Source organism: Ambystoma mexicanum, chromosome 1p (genome assembly GCF_040938575.1).
Source record: "Ambystoma mexicanum isolate Mex_15411 chromosome 1p, UKY_AmexF1_1, whole genome shotgun sequence".
In the NCBI taxonomy this organism is placed as follows: domain Eukaryota; kingdom Metazoa; phylum Chordata; class Amphibia; order Caudata; family Ambystomatidae; genus Ambystoma; species Ambystoma mexicanum.
The window spans coordinates 273,370,842-273,391,681 of record NC_090921.1 but is presented as its reverse complement, the minus strand read 5'-3'; positions in this window follow the sequence as shown (position 1 = coordinate 273,391,681).

The window sequence follows — 20,840 nt, the reverse complement described above, 5'->3', positions numbered from 1 at the left end:
CCAGTGCGAGTGGGGTACGTGTATTTCTGGGGTGCGCAGGAAGTTTCACACACAATTCTAGCAGGGTACATGTATTTCTGGGGTTCGCGGGAAGTTTCACACGCGATAGGCCCTGTGCGAGTGGGGTACGTGTATTTCTGGGGTTCGTGGGAAGTTTCACACGGGATAGGCCCTGTGCGAGGGGGGTACGTGTATTTCGGGGGTGCAGGGGAGTCCTACACGTGAATTGGCAATGTGGGTCCTCCCAGGTGTTCCCTCTACACCCTCCACGGCCCCTGCAGGCAGCCCCCACCACAGGGGACTACCCTGCACCCCTGGTCATGTCCCGCAGGCAGCCCATCCACCATGGGCATGCCCCCCAGCCAAGCCACATGTCACCTTGCACTAGTGATCACCAACGCCAGCAGGCCCCCACTCATGTCCCCTTGCACCCCCACCCCCAGCAGTCAGGGGCACCTGCCAGCAGGCCCCACTCATGTCCCCCTGCACCCCCACCCCCCAGCAGTCAGGGGCTCCTGCCAGCAGGCCCCCACTCATGTCCCACTCATGTCCCCTTGCACCCCCAGCAGTGCAGGGCACCTGCCAGCAGGCCCCCACTCATGACCCCAGCACCCCACCCCCCAGCACTGAGGGGCACCTGCCAGCAGGCCCCCACTCATGTCCCACTCATGTCCCCTTGCACCCCACCCCTCAGCAGTACAGGGCACCTGCCAGCAGGCCCCCACTCATGACCCCAGCACCCCCACCCCCGAGCACTGAGGGGCACCTGCCAGCAGGCCCCCACTCATGTCCCACTCATGTCCCCTTGCACCCCCACCCCCCAGCAGTGCAGGGCACCTGCCAGCAGGCCCCCACTCATGTCCCACACATGTCTCCTTGCACCCCCACCCCCCAGCAGTACAGGGCACCTGCCAGCAGGCCCCCACTCATGTCCCCTTGCACCCTCACCCCCCAGCAGTGCAGGGCACCTGCCAGCAGGCCCCCACTCATGTCCCCCTGCCCCCAGGTCATGACGATCTTCAGCCTCCCCAGCCCAAAGACCCAACCAAGTATTGCATCCACCCACATAGAAAAGGCAATTACATGATACAACCCCAATGGCAAGTATTTAAATGAACACATGTCCGTCACACACACACAATGGTTGCAAGTGAATGTGAAAACCCATATCATGACATGCATGAAACCAATGAGATAATACCACACATCGAAGTATGAAAAAAAACATTTATTAAACACAACATGAATGGAATTAAAATCAAACAAACAACAATGGGAATAAAAAAAGAAAAGCTGCATGTCCGTAAAATAATGAAAAACAAGAAATCATAATCCAAAGGAAAGGTGTCCAAAGTCACAGTCCAACAAAGCAAATCCAAGGGAAAAACAAAAGTGAAAACCATTGCTCCATGGGGAAATCCAAAGAAAGAGATGAATCCAATAGTGAACTATATACAGATGAACAATCCAGGGTCCATGATCCCAACTGAAGAAATGAAACCTATCAAAAATACTACTATAAAAACTATATACAGAAACGTGGTGCATTGTCCAAGCGCAACCAAAATAAAGAAAAAACCAAAGGAAACCTAACACTATCTAACTATTTACAAGGGCAGCGGGCTAGTCCGACGGCTCACTTTTGGATGTCGCGGGCAAGGGCATCATCGAACTCCTGCTCAATGTCCCGGAGGCAGTCCTCGTCCATGGCCCTGAGGGTTCGCAGGGACGACGACATGTTCTCCTCCAACTCCCTGCGAATTTCCTCGAGGCACTCGGCCCGCCTCAGGGCCCTCCGCGTGGAGTTCTCCGCCCTGACCATCGTGAGCCGTGCCTCTTCTGCCCGCTGCCACTCCGCATCTATGGCATGGCCTAACCACTGCCACACGGAAGACACTTCCCGTCCTGGGTCCTCCTGCCCTCTGGCCGATGCCTGCCCCTCCGATGACGAAGGCCCCGAGCCATCATGGCTCCCACCTTGTTGCTGCTGCTGCTGTGCCTCTGCCCGTGCCCTGGCTCTTGCTGCCTGCACATCCTCCTCCGGCTGGGGTGCATTTGTTGAGGTGGCCACCCCTGCTGGACGTCCGACTCCCGACTGTGGCAGGGATGTGTCCTCCACCAGCCTGGCCGCAGCTCCACAGGGCACCCAGGTGACACATGGGTGGGAAGATGGCACGGAGTATGACTGGCGCATAGGGGGTTCAGTTGAGGAGGGGGTCGGAACAAGGCCCAGCAAACGGAGGAATCCGGCCCTGGTGACCTGTCCCAGTAGGTCGACGTGGTCAATGAGCCATTCAAGACGACATGCAGTCTCCCCATGAAAAGACTGCATTTAGCCTCACATAGCCCATTGACGCAACGCCACACCACCCAGGACAGGCTCAACCCGATCCCGGATAGCCACGTCCGCAGGCAGAGGAAGGCCAGTTGTCGTAAGCTCATCCCTGCCTGAAAACGGGTCTGGACGTAGGTATCCCTGCTGGTGCAGGATGATGCAGTCACAGGATCGGGGACAGGATTACACACAGGCACCTCCGCGGCGGCCTGTGCTGCCTCCTGTTGTAACGCTCACCTGATTCTCGCAGAGGCGCCGGTCTTGACTGGGCGACTACCGTATCTTCAAAGGTGATGTGTAGCACCCGGTTGGCTCTTTGGGCTGGACCTCTGTGCACTGTATGCCTGACGTGTAGAGTAAGATGTCTTAGGTAAGTGAATGCCGAGCTCTCCATCTGCCTCGGGGCAGGGTGCTGTAGCCAGTTTCTTCACTGGATAGGTAGCGCAGGCCTCTTGACTTCAGAGGACTGCTGTCCGTCGTTTACTGCACGAACGGTAAGTTTTGAGTCATTCAAATGTCTTTTTAAAGTCTTTAGTAATGATGTCTCTTGTTTTGCAGGGTTCCGGCGATGGCGGATGACGGGCTGAAGTGAGTTGAAGATGGAGCCCGTGTGATGAATAGAAGCGCCTGGAAGCACGTGAGTAAGCGCTTGTTGCCTGCTTCACGATGCGCTCTAACTGTCTTTTATTTTGCAGGTACGAGTTCGGAGCGGCTGCAGGGTGCCGGAATACCCACTGGATTAGATGTGGAAAGGAGTAATGGCACGTGAGTATTAAAGTTCCCCAATGTCTTTAAACGCACCTTGTTTTGTCTTTCAGATGCGGATGCAGTGCCGAAGGCCTCCGGAGCGTGCGAAGAGTTGGTAAGCTTTTGTCTTTCAGATGCCGGAATGCAGTATGAAGACCTCTGGAGCGCACGAAGAGTAGGTAAGCCTTTGCTTTCCGATGCCGGAATGCTAACCTGTTCTTTCTTGTCTTTATAGGTGTTGCTGAAGACTGGATTCAGGATGGTAAGCCTTTGCCTTTCAGATGCCGGAATGCTAACCTGTTCTTTCTTGTCTTTATAGGTGTTGCTGAAGACTGGATTCAGGATGGTAAGCCTTTTTCCTTAGGCCCAGGACTGGATGCAGAAGACACGATGAGCGTCCTGCTGCAGAGGGTGCAGAATAACGCAAAGCAAGATTCATCCACCGGGTGTGGTTTAAATAGCCTCCTGTAGTGCTTAGGTGTCTCCTTCCACAGCCACGCCTAAGTAAGAAAAGAGTTCCTGCTAAGAAAAGAGTTCCTGCCTTCCAGAAGAGTTCCAGTGTTCTAAATCTAGGGAGTGGCTCCAGCCCCACCCAACATGAAAAGTAGTTCCAAACAGAAGAGGATCAGAGGCTCAACTGGCAGGCAAGTAAGCAGCATGGTCTGCTGCAGGTAAGTCCACCCAAGCATTATGAGCCCGGCGCTTCCAGCGCTGGGACTGGGCATATTTATGAGCCTGGTGCCACTGGCGCCAGGACTGGGTCCAAAAGGTCCCAATTGGGACTGGTTGGCACTCGGAACCTGGGTTATGGATCTGCTTCCAAGGGAGTTGGGAAAACCCTGACCTTTTGGAAGCAGAGATCATGACAGTACCCCCCCTCAAGGCCCCTCCCAAACCGGGCTTCTCCGGGGGTTTTGGCTTGTCAGGAAATGTTCGGTGAAATCTTTTGATTAGGCGAGGAGCGTGGACATATTCAGCAGGTTCCCAGGATCTCTCTTGGGGGCCGTAGCCGTTCCAGTCAATTAGGTAGAATAGTTTAGATTTGGAGATCTTGGAGTCCAGAATGCTTTTGACTTCAAACTCGAGTTCTCCATCCACTAGGATAGGTTTTGGAGATTTGGTTAGTCGGGTTTGAGGTTGCACGGGTTTTAATAGAGAGACGTGGAAGACTGGATGTATCTTCATGTGCGGGGGCAAGTCCAACTTGACCGCTACTGGGTTTACTATGGTAGTGATGGAATAGGGACCAAGGTATCTTGGGTTGAATGTGCGTGGCCCTTTTAGAGATAGATATTTGGTGGATAACCAGACTTGATCCCCTACTTGATAGTGAGGGGCTTCCTTCCGATGTTGATCTGCTCCTTTCTTGTATTGTTCTTTAGCCCTTTGAAGGTGAGAAACAGCTTCCTTAAAGGCTTGGGTGATTGTAGAATGCAGGTAGTCTACTGCTGGTGTTTCAAGATCTTGGAGGGGATCCAACTCCGAGGTTCGAGGGTGACTGCCGTACAAAAGAAAAAATGGGGTTTTCCCAGTTCCCGAGTGGACAGAGTTATTGTAGGCATACTCGGCTATCCAAAGGATATCTTTCCAAGTTTTTTCAGTTTGTTGCAGCATGCAGCGTAAATACTGTTCCAGAGTTTGATTGGTCCTCTCGGTTTGTCCGTCGGTCTGAGGGTGGTGACTGGTCGATAGTCTCACATCAATTTGAGCTGACCGACAGCAACTTCGCCAAAAATGAGAAATAAATTGACTACCTCGATCCGAAATTAGAACCGAAGGAAAACCGTGCAGTCGGACGATGTTTTCGAGAAATTCTCGGGCCAGAGTTGCTGCTGTTGGCAAGCCTTTGAGCGGAATGAAATGCGCCATCTTGGAGAATAAGTCCACGATTACTAGAATCGTATTGTATCCGGAGCATGGAGGTAGATCGGTGATGAAGTCCATAGAAAGCGTATGCCAAGGGCGAGGTGGGATGTCAATAGGGCGTAAGAGGCCTGCTGGTCTTTCCTTTTGACTCTTGTTTTGGGCACATACTCCACAGGACATTATAAAGTCTCTGATATCTTTTTTCCAAGACGGCCACCAGAAGTAGCGCTTGATCTTTTCTGAGGTCTTGGCTATACCGGGATGACCTTCCATTAAAGAGTCGTGATAACAAGAGATTACTTTTTTCTGTAAATCTGTGCTGGGTAGGTATAATCGTTTTTGGAAATACAATAAGTTGTCCTTTACTGCAAAGTCCTTTCCCTGCAGATGCCAATTCTGTATATCTGCTGGAGTTACAAGTTGCCTGGCTTTATCCTTAACTTCCTCTAGGGATTCTGTGGTGATTACACCCAGAATTCTTTGTTCGGGAATGATTGGTACAGGTTTAGGGTTGATCAAGTGTTCTTCCACTCCCATCCGAGAAAGGGCATCGGCTTTACCGTTCTTTGTACCTGGTCGATAGGTAATAATGAAGTCAAACTCGGCAAAGAATAATGCCCAACGGAGTTGTCTAGAGGATTGGGCTTTTGCGGTTTTCAAATATTGCAGGTTTCAGTGATCCGTAATAACAGTAACGGTGTGTCGGGCCCCCAGCAGATAATGCCGCCAAGCCTTAAAGGCAGACTTGATAGCCAGAAGTTCCTTGTCAGTAATCGTGTAATTGACTTCAGGAGGCGAGAATTTGCGGGACCAAAATGCCACGGGATGCAACTGATTGGTTACCGGGTCCTTTTGTGATAGAACTGCCCCCATGGCAAGGCTTGAAGCATCAGTTTCCACGATGTAGGGGAGTTCGGGGCGAGGGTGTTTTAAGATTGGTGCAGAGATAAATTTAGTCTTCAAATCCTGGAAAGCTTGTTCCGCCTCGGTAGACCATTCAAAACGTTTGTTTTTCTTTAACAAGGCAGTGATGGGCTGGACTATTCGAGAGAACTCGGGGATAAACCTGCGGTAAAAGTTAGCGAAGCCTAACATGCTTTGCACACCTTTTATGGAGGATGGTGATGGCCATTTGAGAACTGCATCGACCTTCTTTGAATCCATACGCACCCCGCCAGGTGATAATATGAATCCCAAGAATTCAACTTCAGTCACGTTGAAAACACATTTTTCCAATTTAGCGAAAAGTTTGTGTTGACGCAATCTTTCGAGGACCATTTTCACGTGTTTCCGATGTTCAGATTCCGATGAAGAATAAACGAGGATGTCGTCAATGTAAACAACAACACATACATCTATGAGCTCTCTGAGGACATCGTTCATAAAATATTGAAAGGCGGCCGGGGCATTGCAAAGTCCGAAGGGCATGACCTGATATTCAAATAGCCCATACTTGGTGCGGAAGGCCGTCTTCCATTCATCGCCCTCTTTTACTCGTACCAAGTGGTAAGCTCCTCTAAGATCCAGCTTTGTATATATGCATGCTTTTCTGACTTGGTCCAGGAGTTCAGGGATCAAAGGTAACGGATATCTATTCTTAACGGTGATCTGGTTCAGGGAGCGATAATCGATACAAGTTCTAAGGTCTCCTTCCTTTTTTGGAACGAAGAACAAAGCTGAAGAAGCAGGGGACTTGGAAGGACGAATAAACCCATTTGCCAGGTATTGATCCAGGTATTGTCGAAGGTGAAGGTTCTCAGGCTCGGTGAGGGCATAAATTCTACTACAAGGAGGAGTAGATCCAGGTATCAGGTCTATCTGGCAGTCATAAGACCTATGAGGAGGTAGAGAGTTAGCCTGATCCTTCCGGAAAACATCTTGGTATTCTAGGTATTCGGGAGGTAACTGGGGAGTCTCTGAAGAAATTGCGGCCAGTGCAACACCAGGTGGAGGGTGACATGTAGAGACACATTCTGGAAACTGGACCGTTCTTGCTCGCCAATCGATCAGAGGATTGTGTTTCTCTAGCCAAGGTATTCCTAGAATAATCTGAAACTGAGGGGCCTTGATCACATCGAACACGATCTTCTCATGGTGTCCATCTTGACTTACTAGCATCACTTCTTGAGTGGTATGCGTTACTGGCCCGGAGGCTATCTCCGTACCATCCACCGTAGTAATGACGTCCTTTACAGCCTTGGGACAAAGAGTTAGATTCATCCTCAAAACCATTTCATGATCCACATAATTGCCGATGGCACCGCTGTCGACGTAAGCTTCAATTGCATGTAATCGATCCGGATTATCAGGGCTAATGAGGACCATAGGTATCACGAAATGCGAGGTCACGGAACTGGTTTTTACGCTCGGCAAGAGGACCTCTATTCTTGTCGGGCGAGGTCGTTTCCCTGCTCAGAGTTTGTAACTTTGGTAACTGCAGCTCCTACTGCCTTCTTGGCAGGTTTCACCGGACAGTCTCGAAGAAAGTGCCCTGAGTTTCCGCAATATAGGCATAATTGCAACTGTTTCCTCCTTTCCCGCTCCCGTTGTGTTAGAGGACCTTTCAGACCCCCTATTTGCATGGATTCCCCGGAGTCTACTCCTTTGGAAGGAGTTGGCGGTTTGGAAAATACTCGAGCATCAAACTTGGAACGATCGGCCTTCCTGTTCTGCAGCCTGTGATCTATTTGAACGACCAAGTCTATGTAATCCGAACAGTCTTGTGGGGGATTCACTACTTGGGCTAAAACGTCTTTGAGCTCTCCACGTAGACCTCTATAAAACAGCGTAATCCTTTTGTCCTCAGGCCATTGAGTTTCCACTATTAGTCTATTGAAAGATGCAATATAAGCCAAAAGGTCTTGATTACCCTGTCGCAACGAAAGAAGCTCATTGTCCAAGGCCTGTCCCTGTGAATGTCTTGCGAACAGTTTTTCCATACTAAGCTGAAAGGCTTGAAAATCATGGAGAACCGGATCATCTTAATGAACTAGAGGGATCGACCAGTCTGCCGCATTGCCACTAAGGTACGAAAGTACAAAAGCTACTTTAGCTTGATCAGTTGGAAAGGCTGCTGGCCTGCATAAGAAGTGCAACCGGCACTGATTGATAAATACTGCAAACCTCTTTGGGTCACCAGAAAATCGCTCGGGCGGAGCCAGAGGTACATTCCCAGGTAGGTTGATCTGCACTGGATTCATAGAGGATGTTGAAGGAAGATTTGCCCCTGATGCGGGTAACGGGGTCTGTCCGGCTTGTGACTGTAGCACTTGTCTAGCAAGATTGTCTGTTCTCTCCTTGGAAATAATTAGTTCCCTTCTTAGAGCATTCGTTTCCTGACGAGTTGCATGCACTTCTGCCCTTAGTTCCCCAAGTAACCGGGCTAGGGGGTCAGTATCCGAGGTTTCCATAGCGCCTGGGCGAGAGTTTTGCGGTAGGCTTTGCGTTCTGTAACGCTCACCTGATTCTCGCAGAGGCGCCGTTCTTGACTGGGCGACTACCGTATCTTCATAGGTGATGTGTAGCACCCGGTTGGCTCTTTGGGCTGGACCTCTGTGCACTGTATGCCTGACGTGTAGAGTAAGATGTCTTAGGTAAGTGAATGCCGAGCTCTCCATCTGCCTCGGGGCAGGGTGCTGTAGCCAGTTTCTTCACTGGATAGGTAGCGCAGGCCTCTTGACTTCAGAGGACTGCTGTCCGTCGTTTACTGCACGAACGGTAAGTTTCGAGTCATTCAAATGTCTTTTTAAAGTCTTTAGTAATGATGTCTCTTGTTTTGCAGGGTTCCGGCGATGGCGGATGACGGGCTGAAGTGAGTTGAAGATGGAGCCCGTGTGATGAATAGAAGCGCCTGGAAGCACGTGAGTAAGCGCTTGTTGCCTGCTTCACGATGCGCTCTAACTGTCTTTTATTTTGCAGGTACGAGTTCGGAGCGGCTGCAGGGTGCCGGAATACCCACTGGATTAGATGTGGAAAGGAGTAATGGCACGTGAGTATTAAAGTTCCCCAATGTCTTTAAACGCACCTTGTTTTGTCTTTCAGATGCGGATGCAGCGCCGAAGGCCTCCGGAGCGTGCGAAGAGTTGGTAAGCTTTTGTCTTTCAGATGCCGGAATGCAGTATGAAGACCTCCGGAGCGCACGAAGAGTAGGTAAGCCTTTGCCTTTCCGATGCCGGAATGCTAACCTGTTCTTTCTTGTCTTTATAGGTGTTGCTGAAGACTGGATTCAGGATGGTAAGCCTTTGCCTTTCAGATGCCGGAATGCTAACCTGTTCTTTCTTGTCTTTATAGGTGTTGCTGAAGACTGGATTCAGGATGGTAAGCCTTTTTCCTTAGGCCCAGGACTGGATGCAGAAGACACGATGAGCGTCCTGCTGCAGAGGGTGCAGAATAACGCAAAGCAAGATTCATCCACCGGGTGTGGTTTAAATAGCCTCCTGTAGTGCTTAGGTGTCTCCTTCCACAGCCACGCCTAAGTAAGAAAAGAGTTCCTGGTAAGAAAAGAGTTCCTGCCTTCCAGAAGAGTTCCAGTGTTCTAAATCTAGGGAGTGGCTCCAGCCCCACCCAACATGAAAAGTAGTTCCAAACAGAAGAGGATCAGAGGCTCAACTGGCAGGCAAGTAAGCAGCATGGTCTGCTGCAGGTAAATCCACCCAAGCATTATGAGCCCGGCGCTTCCAGCGCTGGGACTGGGCATATTTATGAGCCTGGTGCCACTGGCGCCAGGACTGGGTCCAAAAGGTCCCAATTGGGACTGGTTGGCACTCGGAACCTGGGTTATGGATCTGCTTCCAAGGGAGTTGGGAAAACCCTGACCTTTTGGAAGCAGAGATCATGACACCTGTCCCTGCCCCTGCACTGCACCACTAGCACCAGTGGAATCCCTACCTCCAGACCCCGTCTCTGTCCCTTGCACGGCCTCCTCCACCAAACCCCCCACCAACCTGGATGACTCCGTGCCATCTTCCTCTGTCGGGCCCTGTGGGGTCTCAGCTGCCCCTTCTGCTGCCGAGGAGTCCCACTCCGACCTCCGCCTCTTGGACCTCCCCTCGGCAGCTGCGACCTGGGACGCGGCACCGGACTCCTCACTCCCCGACGAGATGACAACCTGGGAGGGGAGCCGGGCCTTGCCTCTCCGGCTGGCGGTGCGATCCCTGCCGCTGTGCTCCACAGCACCCTCTCCGCCCTCTTCATCAGTCAACGCTGCAGACAGGGAGAGATAGGACACAGGCATCAGGGCACAGTACAATGGACTCATACACACATGACAGTTGCACACGAGTGTCATTGTCAAACTTCAGACATGGCATCACAATCCCCAACACACATGTCATTTCAAATCACACACATGAGCTATTCCACAGCCATATCGCAACAGCCAGCACCATCCATACACATACTACAGCATGAGCAGGCAAAGGTGAGCCAGAAATCACATGAGACACAGGGAGTGCACTAGACATGCACACACGCCACCACACTTACATGCATGTGTACACCTCCACCAAGTGTCGTAGTGATGAGATCGGCATCCATGTCACATCTGGCAATCAGTCTTCTACATATCAGTCTCACATGCATCCATGTTGCATGACAGTTGCACACTTGTCAGATACACATACATGCACATGTACACAGTGCAGATACATGCAGCTGGAACCAACATCCATGTTTGACATCACAACCTTGACAACTGACATACACAGTCATTCAAACATGTGTGCTCACACATCTGCATTTGGCCTGCATGCTGACCCAAAAATACACCATCCATGTGTCTCACACATGTGTCTCGCATGTGTCAGCCTCACGGCTCTGTACATACACATCCATACATGGCCCTACAAAACCACATGTGCAACCTGCACACTACTGGCACACCACCACACGCACAGCTTCCAATCAGTATGCATGTACACTTACCGCTCGACTCCAGACGGGTGTGCCTCTCAAAGACCTGGAGCGCTGGGCATACGCGTTCCAGGACCCTCATTTGGGTCTTCCAACAGGTGGCCCCGGCGCCCCTTAGCATCCGCTGCCTTCAAGAGGCGCCGGGCCTTGTTGAGGGTCCTGGACCTGAAGTCCTCCCAGTGCTTCTTGACATGATGGAATTCGCGGACTGCCACCCCCTCCGCGTTGATGGCAGTCATGATGTCCGTCCAGATCCTGGTCCGTCCTTCCTTGTCGGCGCACGACCTTCCGAAAAGGGCATCATACTGCCCCAGGACTTGCTCCACCAGGACACCAACTTCGGTGGCAGTGAAGCTGGTGGCCCTCTGCCTCTCTGGCTGGGGGTTGCCAGTGCCGCCAGATGGTGTAGTGCTGGACATGGCAACCCCAGAGGCAGGAGTGGGTGGGCAACTGGGTCCTGGGGCTGGGCTGTGGAGTGATGGAATCCCAGTCGGGAGTCTTCGGTTCCAGCATGGGTGGTCACAGCAACGGCACCCGTGGCTGATGTGCAGGCAGCAAATGGCAGGGCACGTGGGCAGCAGGCAATCAGGCAGCAGCAGATGGCAGGTGGGAGCGTGCTCGGGGCTCTAGGGGGCAGTAATTCGGCCTTCTGGGCAGGGCGTGGTCTTCCATGTATGAACGCGTGGCCAGTTGATACAGAGTGATTTGGCACGTGAAAATCTTGCACGTCAGCGTGTAATTCGAGGAAAGGCCCTTAGCGCGTAAGCGCGTCAGCGCACGTACGTGATTTCATTGGACCAAAGGCCCTTAGCGTGTAAGCGCGTCTGTGACGTGACACGCGCGAGTGTTTCCCTCATAGCACGTGATGACAGAGCACACGTGGAAAAGCTGCACATCTGAGTGCCAGCGTGTGTAATTGGAGGAAAGGGCGCGTACACGTGTAAGTGACGTGTACGTGTGGGCCGGTTTAAAAGGTACGTGTAGGACACCATTTCCTTGTACGTGCTTTTTGTGGAGAGCGAGTGGGTGGATTCTGTACTTCTTGTCGGTTCACACGTCGATTACTTCACAGCGTTTCAAGTTCGTACTCCCTGTTACCTCTGACAGCTTTCATTTTTCTACTTTTTTTGGGCCTGTTTCCTCAAACAGTGTTCACTTCTCCTTTTGTCCTGTCTCCTCAGACAGCGTACAATTCTTCTTTTGGCGGGGGTGTTGGCAACGCGCACACGCGCGTATTTTTCACATTCTTTTTCCAGGCAGACGGTGAGTTCCGCACGTACTTAGCAACTGTGCTTGCCCCGTGTGTTGCGTACCCCTTCAGAGGTCATTGTAGGCTGCGTGTATTACGCGTACGCTTATTTTTGTGTTTCTGGGTGCCACAGCGTAGTGCGGGTTCATTTTTCCACGCACGTGGTCTACGAGGGGTTGCGTGAACGTTTATTTTTGTTTTTGGGCTGCCTGTGCGTTGCGTGACCCGTCATCTTTCCCCAGGGGTCACAGACAGCCTTGTTACAGCACTAGGGTACGAATTCCATCTATTACCCTACCCCTTTGACCCCCAATTGCCCAGGACAATAGTTTACGGCTCCTCCCATACGCACAACATCAGTGCCATGGTTGGGAGGCGACCAAGCGGTAAGGGAGGCAAAGGTGGCCGACCTTCAAAAGGTGGACGTGGTGGGCACGGTACGGGACGTGGCCGGGATTTGCAGGGTGCCTCTATACCCCCATGTGTGGAGGACCAATCAGGGACACCCATGCCCCCCCCCATGGTTGAGGGAAACGTGGCTGAGACCATCAAAGCTCAGCCCTTGTTCGACCAGCCCATTGTGGCACCTGACCTGGCACAGGATGACTCCCTGGCTGACTTCCAGGTCAGCAAGTCTAAGCCACGTGTGGCGGTGCAAGTTGTCACCAAGCCACGTGGATCTGGGGCAGCTATGTCATCTGCTGCCCCAAGTATGCAGGGTGGTGAGGCTGCAGGGGCAGATGCAGCTCCATCCGCCCCAGCTCTGACTCTCCCAGCCAGGACAGTGTCAGTCCTGATCCATCATACTGATGTTCCCCCTGCCAACATCACTCTTCAGACAATGCCTGCACCAAGTCCTATGGTCAATGTGCATTCGCACACTCCAACAACCCAGTCTACCGGTGCTTCTGCCCCTACTGACCAGAGCAGCGTTAGCCACTCTGGCTCCGCTCCACCTTCTAAAAAGAGGAAGAAGGGTGCTCTGGCACAACAGGCTGAGACCCCAGGCATGGCTACACACTCCGGCACGTCAAGGAAGCCTAGCTTTAACGACACAGAGCTTAATGCACTTGTGACCTATGTGTCAGAACATAGCCATGACATGCTGTTGACTGCAGGGTGCAATACCACAACTGCTCAACATAGGGCACACTGGCAGATCATCGCAGATGGCATAAGTGCCCTTGGATTTGTGAGGCGCACAGCTGATGATTGCTACAAGCGCTGGAATGACCTGAAACGCAGAGCAAAGAACAAGCTGGCCTCAAATCATGCCGCTACTCTGGTGACTGGCGGTGGGTCTCCACAAGAGGACAACAAACTCACTGAACATGAGTCTGTTGCTGGGACCTTCGTCACAGAGGAACAGATCCAAGGTGTGGGAGAACTACCTGATTACGAAGCATTGTCCGGTGAGTTCCCATGCGTGTAGTGCATGTGTATGTAGTTTGGGTGACGGGTTCTGATTGAGTGCCAGGTGAGGGTGTGTACTCAAGAGTGTTATGGGTCACCCATTTCCTTCCTCACATGGGATCACGTGCCTTGTATTTCGCTATGACTGCATCCCTTCTGCCCACAGTAGCCTATTAGGTCCACAATAGTGCAGTTGACCTTGTACTGCCATCTTGCAACTACATTGGTCAGAATTTGTAAGTGTGCCTTCAGGATGATATTTTCCACTCTCCCCTTTTTTGCTAGACATTTATCAACCCTATTGTGACATATGTGATATGCTTCGGTCATTGTTTACTGGCCACACTGGGGCAATGCTTTACCTGGTTATGTACACAATGAGACCATTCAGGCTGATGGAGTATTGGCCTGCACAAATGTTTAGATGAGTGCCTGTTTTGCATGTGGAAAATGACAGATGTTTCCTGTGATATCAATGTGACGAAAAATAGATCAGACAACAATTACTGTATTCTTGTACACTGCATGTGTTGCTGTGAGTGGCACATGTGTATTTAGTCACAGTATGCAGCATTTTTCATGTCATCATGTCCATCTCACATGGATGGGTGACAGTACTCAATCACTGACATATGGCTGTACTTGTCAAATGTACCATGGCTATGCTAAATGCCATCTGTGTGTGTCATGTATGTGTATTGGACATGCCACTCACAGGCCAATGTGTGATGGCAGTGCTACCCAGCATGCAGCAAATGTGTTGCTCTCCCATATTGGTGTCATCAGTGTCTGCCTTTTGCCTCCCCTTACTATTCAGTGACAGTGCAGGCATGGGAGGGTTATAGTCATGTGGGACATGTGTGAATCATGTACTGGTTCTGTAGCTTGACAGGCCTATTTGTGTGCTATGGTGCTAATGCCTGTTTCCATTTGTTCTCTTTCATGTTTTTGCAGGGGATGCTGTTGAGGTTGAGGAGATGGTGCAGACCCAGGAGGAATCCCAGGCACGACCGGGCACCAGCGGGGGACGTGGTGTGGTGGTGGGTGAGAACCCAATCCTCCTGCAGACCATACTTTCCAGGGGTGTCTCTGGGTGCACCTCCCCAGACCTCTATTCAGTTGCTGATTTGGATGATGAGACCTATGTGCCGTCGCAGGTAAGGGTTTCTGGCAGGGATTCTGTTCTGTCCAACCCACCTGCACCAGGGGTAGAACCCTCTATGGGGATGTCAATGTTGGCAGAGGCGCCTTTGGCGGTTACGGATGCAGGGTCACACTCCACAGCATCTGATCCTGTTCCTGGGCCAGCAGATCAGAGGGAGAATTCAGTCTTGCAGCCTCAGGCGGTGCCAGCACAGCAAGGTGCACATCGCCTTTCCCCAAACAGGTGTGGTGCCCGTCGACGCGGTGGCCGTACGCCACCAGGCAATACCATATGGGAGAACTCCATGTACGCTATGGCAACCCAACAGGCAGTATCAGTTGAAATGATGGCTCAGGCAATGGAGAGGGTGGCCACTTCCATTATCCCCCCTGAAAGGCAGATGGAGCAACTACAGCAGGCAACAGACTCCATTTGCCAATCACACAGGGAAGACATGTTGGCGTCCAACAGGGACCGACGGGCGGCACTGGAGACTCTGCGCCAATCCATCTCAATAGAGTCCCAGGCCGACAGGGAAGCCCTGAGGGAAGAACTGCATAACCTCAGGCAGACTCTTCTTGACCTTGAGGCTGCCACTAATTTTAGGGCAGAACAGTGGCTGGAGCAGCTCACAAGTACGCTCTCAGCTGAGATGCTGGCAACTCAGGAGGAGATCCAGGCATGGGGATCTCCGCACTATAATCCTCCAGAACCGGACCTTCAACACCCGCATGCTTGCTGCCATGGAGGACCATACCAGGGCTTTGCCTGGGCTGCCTCCCATAGCACCACCACCTCCTGATGCAGCAGCAGAGGGTCATGAGAGCGACGGCAGCAGTTCTCCCACATTGGCATGGCCGTGCAGGCCATGAGCCCATGGAGGTGTTTTTTTTCCCAACATCCACACAGGTGGCTGTTGGTGCGCACCCTGTCCTCGGACCACCTGGGTGGCCTCTCCCCCAGCCCCCACATGGCCATTTTTTATTTTTTATTTTTTATTTATTATTTTTTATTTTTTATTATTTTTTGACAGTGTGTTGCCTTGTGTGGCTCCCGTGGGCCTCCACTGTATTCCGGCTGGGCACATGCAGGCTTGTCCTGAGTTTGGGTTTGATGCTTGGGTTTGTGAGACACACACCCCTCCTGCTTCCCGTTTCCATGGGCTTGCAAAGGGTGTGACCAAGTGACAGTGGTGTACACAGTGATGTTGGGCTCCCATGAGCTGTGTGGGCAGTCTGTAGTCAATACTGTGTAGACATTCCTTGTGTATATTGTTGTTGTATTGTACACTGCATGTTGTAATTATGTATGCTTCTGCTTCCATGTCTCCCTCTAAATTTGCAGGTTCATTCCTCATGTCTTCCCAAGCCCGTCTAGTTTGGAGTACACAGACAAGTTGTGAAGCCTGCAAGACTACAGTTGGAAGGGGGCGATGTGGTGGCATATTCAGGTTGTAAGACTACGACTACTTTAACTTAGTACTGTCATGTTTTAGTTGTGTTTGTGCTTGTGTAGCTGCATTGTATTGTTGGTAAGTATTTGGTCATGTGTGTTGTTAGTTCAACATTACTAGGAGCATATTGTGTGTGGCCAGTTTCCATTAGGGACACTGTACTTTGTGACACTTGTGTCAGGTTTTCGGGATTGCTTTGTTTGCTCTCACATAGCATGACATGCCATGGTGTGTTGGGTGGCGGTGCTGGGGAGGGGTTGGGTGACATGGCACTGTTCTCATGTTGTATTTTGCAAGGGGGTTTGCAAGAAGAAATCTTCCCTTATGTTTGTCCCGAGACAGGGTTTCTGGGACATAGTATACCAGCGCCCTCTTTTTCTTTGGTTCTGGTTTATGTGTATACTCTACATGGTTTCCAAGAGCATGGGAATATTGGGATCTGACACTGTGTTGCAAGCATTCTGTTTGTACCACAAGTTCAGCATCGGTTCCAGGGAGCCCCGGCAGGGTCCCCATCCCTCCCTCGAGGGAAAACATGTAATGCAGGCCAGCCAGAACTCCAGGATGGTCAGGGATGATGACCTCGGCCTTTGACACCTGTCTCTCATGTGGGTCGACTATCCCCAAGTCCAGAAACCCCCAGCAGGGGCCCCATTCCTTCCCAGAAGGAAAAGCTATAATTCAGCCCAGCCAGAGCTCTAGGATGGATGGGGGTGATGGTGCCGACCTTGGGCGCCTGTCTCCCTTGTTAGTCGAATGTCCCCAATTTCAGCGGCGGTCCCAGGGAGCGCTGGCAGGGTCCACATCCCTCTTCGGAGATAAGAGCTGTAATGCAGCCTAGCCAGAGCTCTAGGATAGATGGGGGTGATGGCCCCGGACTTTGGCGCCTGTCTCCCTTGTTGGCCGACCATCCACCAGTTCAGCAGCGGTCCCAGGGAGCCCCGGCATGGTCCCCATCCCTCCCTGGAATGAAAACCTGTAACTCAGGCCAGCCAGAACTCCTGGATGGTCTGGGGTGATGTCGTCAGCCTTTGGCGCCTGTCTCGCATTTTGGGCGACCATCCCCAAGTCCAGCAGCGATCGCAAAGAGCCCCGGCAGTGTGCCCATTCCTTCCCAGAGGGAAAAGCTGTAACGTAGGCCAGCCAGAGGTCCAGGAAGGTCGGGGTGATGTCCCTGGCCTTGGGCACCTGTTTCCCTTGTTGGTGGACCGTCCCCAAGTCCAGCGGTGGCCCCCAGGAGCCCAGGTAGGGTCCCCATCCCACCATGGAGGGAAAACCTGTAACGCATCCCTTCCTAGAGAGAAAACATGTAAGGCAGGCTAGCCAGAACTCTAGGATGGTCGGAGGTGAAGTTGCCAGCTTTTGGCGCCTGTCTCCCATTTTGGGCGACTAACTCCAAGTCCAGCAACGGTCCCAATAAGCCCCGGCAGGGTGCCCATCCCTTCCCAGAGGGAAAAGCTGTAAAGCAGGCCAGCCAGAGCTCCGGGACGGCCGGGGTGCTGCCTATGGGTTTGTGCACCTGTCTCACGTGTTGGTCGACCGTCCCCAAGTTCAGCGATGGTCCCAGGGAGCCCTGGCAGGGTCCCCATCCCTCCCTGGAGAGAAACCTATAAAGCAGGCCAGCCAGAACTCCTGGATGGTCGGGGGCGATGTCCCTGGCCTTTAGCGCCTGTCTCCCATGTTGGGCGACCATCCCCAAGTCCAGCGGTGGTCCCAGGGAGCCCCGGAAGGGTCCCCATCTCTATATGGAATGAAAACCTGTAACACAGACCAGCCAGAACTCCTGGATGGTCGGGGAGGGATGGATGGTCGGGGGTGATGTCCCCAGCCTTTGGCGCCTGTCTCACATTTTGGGCGACCATCCCCAAGTCCAGCAGCGGTCCCAATGAGCCCAGGCAGGGTGCCCATCCCTTCTCAGAGGGAAAAGCTATAATTCAGCCCATCCAGAGCTCTAAGATGGTTGGAGGTGATGGCCCCGGTCTTGGGCGCCTGTCTCCCTTGTAAGTCGAATGTCCCCAAGTTCAGCGGCGGTCCCAGGGATCCCTGGCAGTGTCCACATCCCTCTTCAGAGGTAAAAGCTATAATGCAGCCTCGCCAGAGCTTCAGGACAGTCAGGGGTGATGGCCCCATCCTTGGGTGCCAATTTTCCATATGGATCGACCGTCCCCAAGTCCAGCGATGGTCCCAGGTCAGGGTGCCCATCCCTTCCCGGAGGCAAAAGCTGTAATGCTGCCCAGCCAGAGCTCTGGGATGGGTGGGGGTGCCGCCTTCGGGCTTGGGAACCTGTTTCCCTTGTTGGCCAAACATCTCCAAGTTCAGCAGCGGTCCCAGGGAGCCCCAGCAGGGACCCCATCCATCCATGGAAGGAAAATCTGTAACGCAGGTCAGCCAGAACTCCTGGATGGTCAGGGGTGATGTCCCCAGCCTTTGGCGCCTGCTCGCATTTTGAGCAACCATCCCCAAGTCCAGCAGCGTTCTCATTGGGCCCCGGCAGGGAGCCCATCCCTTTCCAAAGGGAAAAGCTGTAACACAGGCTAGCCAGAGGTCCAGGCCGGTCTGGGTGATGTCCCCGGCCTTAGGCACCTATGTCCTTTGTTGGTCAACTGTCCCCAAGTCCAGCAGTGGTCCCCAGGAGCCCTGGCAGGGTCCCTATCCCTCCCTGGATCGAAAGCCTGTAATGCAGGCTAGCCAGAACTCCAGGATGGTCCGGGTGATGTCCCTGGCCTTTGTCGCCTGTCTCCTATGTAGGGCAACCATCCCCAAGTCCAGCGGTGGTCCCAGTGAGCCCTGGCACGGTGCCCATCCCTTCCTGGAGGGAAAAGCTGTAATGCAGGCCAGCCAGAACTCCTGGTTGTTTGGGTTGATGTCCCCGGCCCTTGCCGCCTGTCTCCTATGTTGGATGACCATCCCCAAGTCCAGCAGCGGTCCCAGTCAGCCCTGGCAGGGTGCCCAATCCTTCTCAGAGGGAAAAGCTGTAATGCAGGCCAGCCAGAACTCCTGGGTGGTTGGGTTGATGTCCCCGGCCCTTGCCGCCTGTCTCCTATGTTGGATGACCACCCCCAAGTCCAGCAGCGGTCCCAGTCAGCCCTGGCAGGGTGCCCATCCCTTCTCAGAGGGAAAAGCTGGAACGCAGGCCAGCCAGAACTCTGGGATGGCTGGGGGTGCTGCCTATGGGCTTGGGCGCCTGTCTCCCATGTTGTGTGACTATCCCCAAGTCCAACAGCGGTCCCAGAGAGCCCCGGCAGGGACCCACCCCTCTCTGGAGGGAAAACCTGTAACGCAGGCCAGCCAGAACTCCTAGGTGGTTGGGTTGATGTCCCCGGCCCTTGCTGCCTGTCTCCTTTGTTGGACGACCATCCCCAAGTCCAGCAGCGGTCCCAGTGAGCCGTGGCAGGGTGCCCATCCCTTCTCAGAGGGAAAAGCTGTAACGCAGGCTGGCCAGATGTCCAGGATGATCAGGGTTGTTGCTGTTAGACTAGTTGAAGGGCGATTTTCTCCGTGATTCGTATCACATGGGCGTCGAGATTTCTTTTGTAGGTGGTCTATGCAAGGTTTTCGGGTCTAAGCGGATAGTCTCGAGATCGGCCGGGTGGCTTCGTGCCAGAGTCTGATGGGACAGCTGCTTCATCTTCAGGAAGTTCCCAGGCGCTCCGGTGCGGTTCTGGGTAAAGGAGTGTTTTGTAAGCCTTGCTTGAGTAGCTGAAATTTGGAGGTCAGCAGTTGAAGGGTAGTTGAGCTCTGGTGCGGTTGGGGAAGTTGTCAGCAAAGCAGGAGGTGAGGTTGTGCAGTGATCTGTTCTGGATAGCGAGTGCTGTGATCCTGGGATAGACAGGCTCCGCGGGGAAGACCTGAGTAGACGAGTGAGTGATTGGGACCCCAAGTACATGGTCTTGAGTGTTATGGTTGAAGATCGCACACTGCTTTACAGGACCGGCCGCAGTTGAAGGTTGCTCTCAGTATCACTCAGTATTGATGGTTGGGGCCGAGTTCTTTGACAGTTCGGTTGGGTTAGTTGCATGCTTGTGGAAGATCCGAAGAATACCGTGCTAGATAACACTCAGATTGTAGTTCTCAGGGATGTGAGGTGCCCACGGGAGTGGCGCAGAGGTGTTAGGGTGTGGGTTGCTCAGGTTGTTCCAGCGTTGTGCCTACAGTGGCCACGGTTGCAGGGGGATGTTGGAGTATCGCTGGGTTGCCATCAACGGTAGGGAACTGGACCATCCTCCGGTCACGCTGGTGGTGTTGGTGTTTATAAGCGGTTCTCCAGGCCACTCCCTGTTGTTCCCTGCGAGGTAGGTGGTGTTTCCTCTTGATGTCGGGGGGGTGGGACAGCTGGACAGTGGTCTGGGTCCCTGCAGCATGGCAGGCCTGAGGGAACGTTTTAGGGATCAAGGTGTTTTTATGGCGCCAATGCTTTGGTCATGGTGCTTGGGAGTGATCTGATCCGCCGGTTTAGGTAGGATTGCTGGTGCCCAGATGATTGCCCCCGACCGGGTGTGTTTAGGTGGATTCCGAGGCTGTTGCAGTGGCAGGGTCACTCTTAATCTGCCCAAGGGGGCCTGTGACGCAGTTCGGGTCAGGGACCGGATGCCCTGTAGGAGTGGGGGCGTACGTACCCATTAGCTGTGTAGGTCAGGGGGGGGCATTCTTCCGTGGAGCCTAGTCTTTTTATTTATTTTTTCATTTGTATTTGGTTAGTTGAAAACAGAAATTCAAATATCAA